Raw genomic sequence first — 11739 nt, 5'->3', positions numbered from 1 at the left:
AGCCTAAGCCACCTCGGGTTGCCAACCTCCAGCTGGGCCCTGGAAAGCTCATGGAATCACAATGGATCTCCAGACTACAGAGATCAGTTCCCCTGGATCAAATGGCTGCTTTGAAGGGTGGCCTCCAGGACACTGTACCCCGCCAAGGCCCTTCCCCTTCCCGAAGGCTGCCCTCCCCTGGCTCTACCCAAATCCCCAGGTATTTCCCACCCCAAAGTACTGCTGTGAAGGCAAAGTGAAAGGACAGCTGAATACACCTCCCCCAGCTTCTCCAAGGCAGGCTGAAAAACAAATGTCAGATATTATCAAACCAATGAAATAAATTATAGCGGCCCTAAACTTTCTCCCCGTTATCAAACACATACACACCAAGTCAGTGGGCGTGTTGAGGTGGCAGTTGCCTTCTCAGACAGGAATAAGACCTCTTTGCACCAAATACTCTGGGCAATGTCACCCAAACGTTGACCTAGCTTTAGGGGCATTGCGACTGGCACTGTCTGTGGGACCCTAACAACAACTAGGGGGGTGTCTTTGTTGTTGTTGTTTTTAGGAGAACTCGGGATGGGGGAGGCGCGTCCCACCAGCCTGTTTCTCTCAGGAGCAGCATCCTCTCTCCCCCCCCCCCCCGTTCCGCCCCGGCCAGACAGCCGCTGTGGGCGGCCGGAGAGAGGCTCACGTGACCCGACGGCTCCTGTGCCGCCCGGCCCAGTCTGGGGAGGGAAGCAGCGAAGGAAGGGAGGACGGACGGGCAGGCAGGCAGGGCGAGAGAAGCCGTGGCGGACGGAGCTGTGAGCGGCGCCGCTCCTGCCAAGGTGCCAAAGACGCCTCAGAAGTTTCGGTGCGTCCCGCAAAGCGCGCGCGCGCGCGCGGCCGCAGCTCCCCTCGTGCCTGGGGGGGGTTGAGCGGGGCAAGGGGGCACCTGGGCGGGAAGGGAGGGGCGAAGAAGCGGCGCGCGGGGATGCTCGTGCCTCTGCAGAGCAACCTCCCCCTCCCTCCCACCCCCACCCCCCAAGCCTTCCAGGCGGAGGCAGGCGGCCGCTCTCCGTCCCTTTCCCCTCGCGAGTTGGGGGCGGGGAGGGGTCTGGCTGGTTCTCCTCGCGAAAGCCTTCGCTCGCCTCCCGCGCCGGCGCTTCGGAGCGCTTCGACGGGGGTGCAGGAAGGTGCTTGGGGCGCCGGGCGCCTTTCTTCGCGCTCTCCCCGAGGCCGGGCGACCCGAGGCGCGGGGAGAAAGGCGTCCCTGCGGCCGGCTTAATTGGGGGTAATCCTTTGGGGCGCGCGAAGCCCGGGGCGGGAAATCCTCCTTCCCTGAGGTGAGAAGTTCAGGGGCGGAGCGACGGAGGCGCACAAGAGCCGGGGGAAACTTGACGCTTCCTTTTGTGTCCCGCTGGTTTTGTGTGCAGAGAGAGACAGAGAAGAGCGGCGGAAACCGGGGAGAAGCGGACGCGCTCCTGCAGCAGGCAGCGATGGGGCGGCTCCTGCCTCGGATGCTTCCAGACCGCGATGTGGTGGCCCCTGCCGGCGCCCCCCTCCCGCCGCGGATCTGAAAGTGCAGCTCTTTGGGTGAGACTGCAGCGTGCCTTGCAAAGGAAAGGAGGGCTGGGGTATGTTTTATGCAGGAAGGCTGGTGGACCGGTCGGAAACCTGAGACAGGCACGTTGAAAACGGCTGCTGGGTTTGCTGCCTGCCTGCACCAGCATCAGGGAAACATCCCGAAAGCACTTTTCAGGGGCATGCAGGAGTCAGGTTTTTGTCTGCCCTTGCAGCTGCTTTCTCTTCTTGCCTGCACCCGGCAGGCCACGAGTTTTAGCTCCTGCCCTGCTGGTAAGGTACAGTTCAGGAAAGTGATCTTGTGAGCGTTTATCGCTCATTAGCTCTGGCAATCAGTGGAAGGAAGATGCTGTCACAGAATGCTCACAAAACAGCATATGGGGAGGGAAGCAGTTCTTCAAATCCTTCTTAAAATCTGGTCTTCTCTCTGCTGTTCTTCTACAGCTATCAGGTTTAGATGTTAAACCTAATTCCCAGAAAACTGTAACGCTTCTGCTTGAAAAGAAACACCTTCTTGTTTGCCCCTAGAAGCCCTGCCCTTCAATCCAGATCGGGTAAAGCTGTCAGTGATAGAACAGTGCTCTGCACATGCTCCAATACCTTTTCCTTTACTGTTGCTACATGTATCCTGGAGCCCAGGCGGTACCCTGATGCACACTAAGTGCTTCTCTGGTCTTTTATTTCCCTTTTTAAAACTGGCACTTATTCTTCAACTTCGGCATTTGTTCCCCAGGGGTTTGTCCTCATTTATTCAATCTCTTTTCCTTCAGCCCTCCAGTTATTCAGGAGAGTGTAAGATGCGTGAGTAGGGATGGGTGCACATGATTTAGTTAAAGTTAAGGACATTTAAGCTCAATTGACTGATTTCTTTGGAAGAGGCTTGAGTAATGCACACATTATTTTGAAGTGTTTAATTTTGGCTGGGTTATAGTATTTCCCAAGTGTCTGGGAAGCTGTTGAGGGAAAGCAAATGAAATATAGCGAACAGCTGTTCCCTTGGGGGCCTTTCCTGTAGCTCACTAAAGAATGCCGAGGCTACTAGAACTCAGAATAAAGACTGGACCACAAGATAATATACATTGGTTAGAACTGTATATCATGGCCTGTGCTTGGAATATGAGACCTAATGCATTCAGGAGTTTTTCTCCCAAGCAAGTTCTTGCACTGGACTGACAGTGTGATCCGGTGGTTACTGAGAGAAGAAACTGAATCTGAATTTAGGAAAGATAGAGTAAATGTTGGTCAAAATGCTGGGGAAAAGTTGGTCAAAATGCTTCATAGGAATAAAATTGTAATGATCAGCTTGGTTTGGGTAGTTCTGACTCTGGCTTGCTCTGTCAAGAACTTACTAGTACTTGGGACCCACCTCTGTCACTGAAAGGGCAGTTTTGTGCTGTTTTGTAAAATGGCTTTGTTCAATTTTGTCTGGTTCTGAGACTGGTTCTTCTCTTCCAGTCAGCTGCTCTGGTTTTGTAGAACTATGCTACTGTAATTGTGGGGCTAAATTACTGCAATGCCATTTAGGAGGGGCTACCCTTGAAGGAACCTGGACAGTTTAATTCAGAGCATGGAGACCCACCTTTTTTAATTGGAAAGGACAGTGTGATGCCTGCTTTGTAATGCTGGTGTTGGCGGATTATTGGTTGCTGGGCTCAATTTGTTGTGGCTTTGATCTTTGGGTGGCTTGGTTAAGTGGCTAAGGGTGATGGACTGAATCAGGTTTGATTCTCTACTCCTCCACATGTAACCAGCTGGATGACTTTGGTCATTCACAGTTCTCTCAGCTCCAACTATCTCACAGAGTGTCTGTTGTGGGGAGAGGAATGGAAGGTGATTGTTAGCCGCTTTGAGACTCCTTCAAGTAGTGAAAAGTGGAGTATAAAATCCCACTTGCTATTACTCCTCCTCATCTTCCTCTTTATCTTCCTTCTTTCCCCTGCCCCCCCCCCCCAAGCTTGTCTTTGAATGAGCCTGTGGAACAATTCTGTTCTTCTCTTGCACCTCTTCCCTCCCACAAAGGGGATTGTTCTGTGGTGGGTCCATTCTGGTGCTTCTTCTGTGGTCCTCAGGAATGGGCTGCCAGCGGAAATTAGAGTATTTGCACACTTAGAAGAATGTGTAACATTGAAGTGCCTTTTGCTTGTTTGAATGCTATTGTGGAGTGTGGATTTTGCCTTATCAATGAGATGACACATTGTGTGGCTACATTGTTGGTGTGCTTGTAGCACAGCTTTGTACATGGCCTTGGGTCCACAAGTTGTGTAAACTTGTGAAACTCTTTGGATATACATCAGTTGTAATCCTGAAGCACACTTGCTTAGTTAATCTTGAGTGATCTGAGTAGGTATTATTTCTGTATAAACCTATTTAGGATCAGTGTAACAGGCAAAAATGGTCCCTAGGAAATAAATATTGTGAAAGGAACGAAATTAACTTTAGGCAGTCTGTAAAGCCAATGTAAAAATTGAGGCTTAAGAGGGAAAAACTCAACTCTTTCCATTTCTGCCATGGAAGCATTTTCAGTAAATGTGGTTGCCTTCTACACTTCAGCTGTGATCCTTCCAGAGAAGCCATTTCACTTAAGTCAACCTTTCTCTCTGTAAAAGGTAAAGGTATCCCCTGTGCAAGCACCGGGTCATGTCTGACCCTTGGGTGACGCCCTCCAGCGTTTTCATGGCAGACTCAATACGGGGTGGTTTGCCAGTGCCTTCCCCAGTCATTACCGGTTACCCCCCAGCAGGCTGGGTACTCATTTTACCGACCACGGAAGGATGGAAGGCTGAGTCAACCTTGGGCCGGCTGCTGGGATCAAACTCCCAGCCTCATGGGCAGAACTTTCAGACTGCATGTCTGCTGCCTTACCACTCTGCGCCACAAGAGGCTCTTAGAACACCACATATCCATATAAAATTACATAATTTAAAGTATCAAAACATAAAACACATTGAAACTACCACGTGAATTGTGGCTTGAGAATTTTCCCCTTCCATTTTATTTTCACATTAATCCTGTGACGGAGGTGTTCTGCTAAGAGTGTTTGACTGGCCTAAGGTATTCCAGAAAGCTCCCATAGGAGGGATTTGAACCTGGGTCTCCCAGATCCTAGTGTGACACTCTAACCCAGGGATTCATAAAATCCTGGGATTCCATGGTGTTCTTGGAAGGGTTTTGCTAATGGGAGTTAATTAATTTTAATATTTTTTTTAATTTTTAAAACATGTATTGGGTGAAATGACCATATATGGTCATGTCAACCTGCCCCTCCCTCCAAAAATGGCCAGTGATGGTCGTGAAGGGGGTTGAAAGAGGTACGGACCCCAGCAATATAAACCCATGGTGGCCATGGCTTATCACACGTGGTAGTGACTGGACTCCAGTGAGGTACTTTCATTTTAACTTAACTATGAGGTGGTGGTACTCTGGCCCTGTTTCTGCAGGCTCTCTTTGGTGAAGAAAACTGGTAGGCAGCCCAGAGTGCAGGTATGGTTCTGTTTACAAATCACCTGAAAATATTTCTGTGCTATCACTTCAGGCGCTGTGGGAGTGGCCTGGTGATGTCACATCCGATGGGAGGGTCAGGGTGAGGTCACATCTGGTGACATGTGACTTCCAGGGGTGTGGCAGAAAGGTGTGGCCTGCTGACATGACTGCCGGGGTTTTTCGAAGCCTGAAGAATGTTTCACGGGTTTCTCTATGGTAAAAAGATTGTGAGAGGCTGCTCTAAACATTACACCACATTGGCCCTAGACAAAGGGGGCACAGCCAATAAGTTGTGTTGTGAAGAACAAAGCAGCCGTACAAGCATGTGCCGGTCATGAAATCAGTATATTGGGGACGAGGAACAGTCTCCAGCTTCAGTGACTTGTATATTGTACTGTTATATTGTCAGTAATATAAAAACCAATAAACCTCTGAAATATTACAGAAACTGAGTGATGCCTGATGCATAAAATTAGCTCATGATGAGGCTCTGAATTACTGCCACACACATCCAAGTAAAATTGTTGGTTGCTACATACGTCACATTCTATTTAGAATTATATCCTGTTTAGAATACCGAATGACATTTTGTAGACCGTGTTGTTAATTTAGGCCAAGGTGCTTTGTCATGTCCATTACATGACGCAATTGCGAGGGAAGAAAGGTATACAAGTCTTCAATATCTCACATGCTGTTTTCTAGCTGATACAAATGTATGGAAATAGAATAAACAATATATAACCTTGCACTCCCCCCCACTTTCATTAATCTTTTAGAGCTCTCGTAATGGAAATTTGATACACCACTTCCTTGGATCATCGTCTGGTACTTTCAATGTCTATATTATAGGGCAGAATAAACTCATAGAAGCTAGAAAGGGCTTGGTTTTCCTAGCCCATTGCAGCCGTGAGATGACTGTCGCTTCCCTGACCCAGCTGGTCTCACTTTAAATATGCTCATGGAAGGAAATGCCCTCCGTTTAAGCAGTTGGTTTCCCTGACTAAATAAAAATGCCTAATAACCGTTTAGGCAAACATACTAAGATTTTTAAAAGTAATATTTGTATTTTCTAAGCCTTCCTGCTCTGGACTTATTTTGCTGCTCCGAAAGCATTGCCTCAGCAACATTTTGAGGGTGGCAAAGTACAAAATGCTTGGACAACATATTGAGCAATATTAGTCAAGGGTAAACCTTGCGTGAGCCTGCTGTTGGTTAACTGCACAAACTGTGGACAGAGTAGCACTGTGCCCTTGCTGATATTAAGTTAAGTTAATATCAGAGTTAAGAGTTAAGTTTCAGATTATTACATTCCCCCCCCCCCATACAAAAGGGTTTTACTGAGTTCTTCCAGAACCTTCTTCTTTCATGCAACTACGGCCGCGTGGTTGGTGTGGGCGAAGCACTGGAAAGCGACCGAGTCTCCAACTACTTCTCTATAGCTAGACAAATGAGCAGACCTAGCAAAAATGGCAAGACTTACTAACATGGTTAATAAGAATCCACTTGAAGAGTACGAAGAACAATGGTGTTATTACTTGGACTCTCTTAAGAAAGATAGCTAGTATTAATTTTTAGGTTACGACCAAGTATAATTGATAATGTGATGGGGATTGACCCTACTGTTTCTTAAGACAGTGCTATGTTATTTCTCCCTTGTGTAACAATATATTTGCTTTGCTAGCCGGTTTTTCATTTATTTTCTTCAATTTTTTTGTAAATTCTTTATATATAACAAAAAAAGGGTATTCCATAATCTAGGAGGGAAGGTGGCATGATATAGCCCCATCTCATCAGATCTCAGAAGCTACTTGCCTTCCAGGGAAGACTCTGCAGAGGAAGGCAAAGACGAACTACTTCTGCTTCTCACTTGCCTTGAAAACCCTTGTTGGGGGGTCACCATAACTCAGCTGTGACAGCTATTTACACCCACACATTTGCAGGGGTGGCCAAACTGTGGCTCTCCAGGTATTCACACACTACATTTACCCGGAGCCCCTGCAGGTGGCATAAGGCAATAGGCAATCCCTCAGATACGTGGGGCTCAGACTTTGCATGGTCTTGAAGGTCAATACCAAAACCTTAAACTTGATCTGGGACGCAAACAGCAACCAGTTCATTGCCTCAGCACCAGCTGGATGTGGGCCCTCCAAGATGTCCCTGTGAGGACCCCAGCAGTAGTGTTCTGTACCAGTTGTAATTTCCAGGCCAAGGATAAGGGGAGAGCAGTGTAGAGCAAGTAACAGAAGTGAAGCCTAGAGGTGAAAATGGGTATGGATGCCAGCCTCCAGGCGGGAGCTGGGGATCCCCTGAAATGGTAATTGTACTGCGTGCACATCTCGAGAGCCACAGGTTGGCCACCCCTGCTGGTTTAGGTTGCTGTGTATATAATGGACTTGGAACCCAGTCCTAGCTTGGTGTATGTGGATTTATGTATTGAGATATTCAAAGAGTATCTTTGTCTCACATGGATAATTGCTAGAATTACATTTGCATGGTCTGAAGGTGCAAAATAAGAGCCCGTAACTGAATCCCCATCTTTTGGCTGCAGCAGACAATCTGTGGTCCAGAGCAGGGGTAGTCAACCTGTGGTCCTCCAGATGTCCATGGATTACAATTCCCATGAGCCCCTGCCAGCAAATGCAGAGGTTAAATATGCAAATGCTGGCAGGGGCTCATGGGAATTGTAGTCCATGGACATCTGGAGGACCACAGGTTGACTACCCCTGGTCCAGAGGAGCCAGTAGAGGACTGGTCAAAGGACTGCTGGGAAAGCAAAGATGGGGAGCAGAGAGTTGCCCCCTGTTTTCATCCCCCACTCAGTTCCTGTTATTCCTGTCCTTCTCCCTACCCACTCAGAGAATATGGGTGCCATATTCTTTGTGTTCTGGAACTGTTTGTAATTGTGATGGCTCACACACTCAGGGCCTTAGAAGACGTGGCCACACTCCTCAAATTTACCTGCTGCGCTTGCAGTCAAGCTCCTCACCCATGAGGTAAACACCCTCACCAGCTTCTGTGAGAATGCTCAACCTTGGTGGTGTGTCCCAGTCTGCTTTGGGGCAGGGGCCCAAACATCTCTCCCGGTGTTTCTTCACAAGCAGAATTCGCAGAGGCACCTTCCTTCTGCAGTGGTTCCTCTCTAAGGTGCTACAGGACTAGATGCTGCCCTTGGTATCTGTGACTGTTCCTGGGGTTCCTTTTGATCCATGCCTCCCTTGGAGGCGTGACCCACATGGCCCTAGCCGTGGCCAGGCTCTGCTGTTGTTTGTGGCTTCTCAACTGAGAGAGGACCGGCCTCAGTGAAGCTGGGAAGATGCGTTCTGTAGTCTTCTAATCCACAGAGAGTGATGTCTGTGCATTCCTCAAGCAGTACAGTTGCTTCCAGTGGGACGGACATGGTTGGCACAGAATCTACTCATGCCTTGGCTGCTTGCCCCATCACAATATTAGTTGCGCCTCATGGTCAACGTAGCTTATGTATATCACCATCTGGCTCAGCTGTTGGTTGTGAGAGGGCTCCTGAAATTAGCCCTCAATATTGTATCCTTACAAACTTTGGTAACATCCTGTGATAAATGTTTGAGGTGTTTTGCGTTTAACTTGGCTTTTATTCCTGCTGGCTTTGGCTGTAGTGACAAATCAGTCCCTGGAAGTTCTTGTATTACAGTCTGGTCAAGTTCTGATTCATATGAGTAGCTGTGTTGGTCTGAAGTAGCACAATAAAATCAGAGTCCAGTAGCACCTTTAAGACCAACAAAGATTTATTCAAGGCGTGAGCTTTCGAGTGGGGTCAGAAAATTACTTGGAGAGGCGTTGTGGCTGAATCCGTGCCCTTCTTTGTTTGTAACAGAAGGCTGAGGGAGTATGATCAGTATAATGGTTTCTTGTGATTTTCTATCACAATTTACCCACCTTGCACTGGGGAATTTAAGCAGGAATTTAAAAAAAGGGTTCTGGAAGCAGAATCCATTCTTGGATATGAACCCACCCAGGCCTGTATTGATAAATGTTGTATCAGGATTAACTGTTAGGACCAAGATGGTTTAGGTTTTTTTTTTAAAGAGCAAAGTTCATTAAATAGGAAGTGCTAATTGAGATAAATATTGACTGAGAACAAGAATAGGGAAGTTGATACAGCAGATGTCCAGAGAGTGGGGGAAGGGGAAGTTAATCCATAGTATGAAGCTATAATTCGGTAATCCTGTCATTTCTTGGACAGTAATTCCTCTGCTGTATTGTTGTCCTGTTTAACGTAGCCCTTTGTCAAACAGCCCTGTCTCTTTCCAAACTACCTGCTGTCTAAACACCAAGAGTCAGAGGTTAACCCTATCTCCTGCCATACAGCTCCGGTTGGCTGGTTTAACTCCTCTCATTGTCTCCTGTGTTACTGGGGTAAACATTTACTGCTCTGTCTGTCACAGCCCTATGAAGGCAGTGGTCAAGGACGCTTTGTGAGAGAAGGGATTGTGCCTATTGCCCTTCAGGAGGTCATGGTACAGCCTCCATTGAAGAATTCTCTAGATCTCCACCAAGGATCTAAACAATTATAGAATCTCATCTTGCCTATATCCTGTTTTTGTCCAGGATATTCAAGCCGAGATAGTGGCTATTCGGTTCCAAGTAAATTTTAGATTAAACTGATTATGAAGACCTCTTTTGGTTGAGTTTCAGGCCAGGTATGAGGCTGGGAGTTCAATCCCAGCAGCCGGCTCAAGGTTGACTCAGCCTTCCATCCTTCCGAGGTCGGTAAAATGAGTACCCAGCTTGCTGGGGGGTAAACGGTAATGACTGGGGAAGGCACTGGCAAACCACCCCGTATTGAGTCTGCCATGAAAACGCTGGAAGGCGTCACCCCAAGGGTCAGACATGACTCGGTGCTTGTGCAGGGGATATCTTTACCTTTTTATGGTAACAGAAACTGCTGCAGGTACTTTCCACACAGGCTATTTGCCTCAAAGTTAATCAGGTTGGGGCATTATGTGGCACTTGTAAACCGTATAGGGTTCCCCTCCTTGTTGTTGGCAGAGGTTAAATATGCAGTGAGGGATGAAGCACCCAGTTGCTTTAAAATATAAAATAGTTTATTAAAAAGAGGAGATATATAGAGTTCTAATTGTCTGTCTGTTGTTTCAGCATTCATTCCATTTGTTCTCTTCTGTTAATGGAGGCAAGCAGAGAGGAAGTGTGCTTAAAGGAAAAAGAAGTCTCCAATGAGCCAAATCAGGACATAGGAGACTTTTTGAAAAATATCAAAAGTTCCTAATCTAAATGTGCTAAATACATATCTCCAGCAATGCTCCAGTTAGAATATTCTTCACATCTTTTCAAATCATGCACACTATAGATTGTACATATTCCAGCATGTTTTACCCTATTTTTCCCCAAACCTCATAGCAAAACCTGGATGGCTGCCATGTGGGTGGGAGAATTTGGATTTTCCTGGCCACATGGCAGCCATTTTCCTTTCCATTAGTGGCCGTTTTATCTCTCCTCACTTGCTTCCACTGCCCCGTTCTGCTTCCACCTCATTCTCTTCGTCTTGTTGTTACCTTCCCCCTCTGTTCTGCTGCCCTCAAAGTCCCTCTTGATGATGCTGTTTTCCCCTACCCAGGCTCTCCTTATTTTTGATTATAAAATACCCAAATGTAACACCAGTTGTGATCTTGTGAGATGTTGGTCAGCAGTTTTGTTTGAATTGTGATAGCTGTGCAAGCACAGGCATTACTTGTTTGCTTTGGGAGTCCAAGCTCCCCTCCCAATTTTTGGAATGTTTCAGATATTTCTGCACATCTGGGTGTTTTCCTCTGGTAAACAGCCAAATCTAACACTGGTTCTCACGCCTGAGCATACTCATTCACTCCACTTTGGTTACTTGAGGAAAGTCTCAGTAGAATGTGGAACACTCTTGGAATCCAAGAAGAGCCTTGCTGGATTGGGTCAGTGGTCCATCTAGTCCAGCATCCTGTCTCACACCGTGGCCATCCATGGAGGTCCAGCAACACAGAGGCTGAAATCTTCTCGTTGGGTCCTGGCACTGGTATTCAGAGTTTACTGCCTCTGAATGTGGCGATTCCTCTGGGTCACCATGGCTAGTGGCCAATGATAGAGCTATCCTCCATGAATGTGTAATCCTCTTTAAAAGCCAACTCTCCCTGTGGCCATCACTATAACCTCTGGCAGCAAATTCCACATTTTAATCCCTTGTTAGGTAAAGAAGTATTTCTTTTTGTCTGCCCTGGATCTCCTGGACCTCAGCGCCATTGGATGCCCCCAACTTCTAGTATTCAAGGAGAGAGAGAAAATGGAGAGCTGTGTAGATGAAAAGGAACAAAACTTGGAGAAACTGTGAGCAATACGCAGCAGAAGGAACATGATCTGAATTCCGCCTTAGAAAAACAAGGCACTGAGTTAATAACTGATTAGTGCAAAGTAGCTGATTGCTAGGGTGGCAGCTTGTGTTATACTTCCTGTAAAGAAAGGGACTTGAATGTTCGTGTCTTGACCATTTGAAAGCAAATGGGGAAAAGCTGCTAACTTGGGTAGAAAACAGGAGAAAAATCGTGACCTCAGGTGGCCTATCTAATGCTTGTTGAATCAGTGTCAGGGATCAGGGTTCGCTTACTAATGACTCGTTTGGGGGACTTGCTTGGCTAATAGAGGGAATGAACCACTGCAACAGTCCAGGTGACTTATTCAAAGAGTTAATTGCTT

At 47.2% G+C, this 11739-nt stretch overlaps 1 protein-coding gene across 3 annotated transcripts in view; it reads left to right on the top strand.

The window, feature by feature from the left end:
• Nucleotides 1–704: 704 nt before the first annotated feature.
• The window catches only part of RHOBTB1 (Rho related BTB domain containing 1), an 80880-nt gene continuing 69845 nt past the window's right edge, over nucleotides 705–11739 (top strand). For 2 of the 3 annotated variants that reach the window (XM_077350713.1, XM_077350710.1), the window contains exons 1-2: nucleotides 705–838; nucleotides 1401–1560. The gene's annotated coding sequence lies outside the window, so the exon portion shown is untranslated. The remainder of the gene's footprint in view (nucleotides 839–1400; nucleotides 1561–11739) is intronic. The other variant, XM_077350712.1, reaches the window with a different exon arrangement.

Source organism: Paroedura picta, chromosome 8 (assembly GCF_049243985.1).
Source record: "Paroedura picta isolate Pp20150507F chromosome 8, Ppicta_v3.0, whole genome shotgun sequence".
In the NCBI taxonomy this organism is placed as follows: domain Eukaryota; kingdom Metazoa; phylum Chordata; class Lepidosauria; order Squamata; family Gekkonidae; genus Paroedura; species Paroedura picta.
Note: the sequence above shows the minus strand (reverse complement) of the source record. Positions and strands in the feature narration are given on the sequence as shown.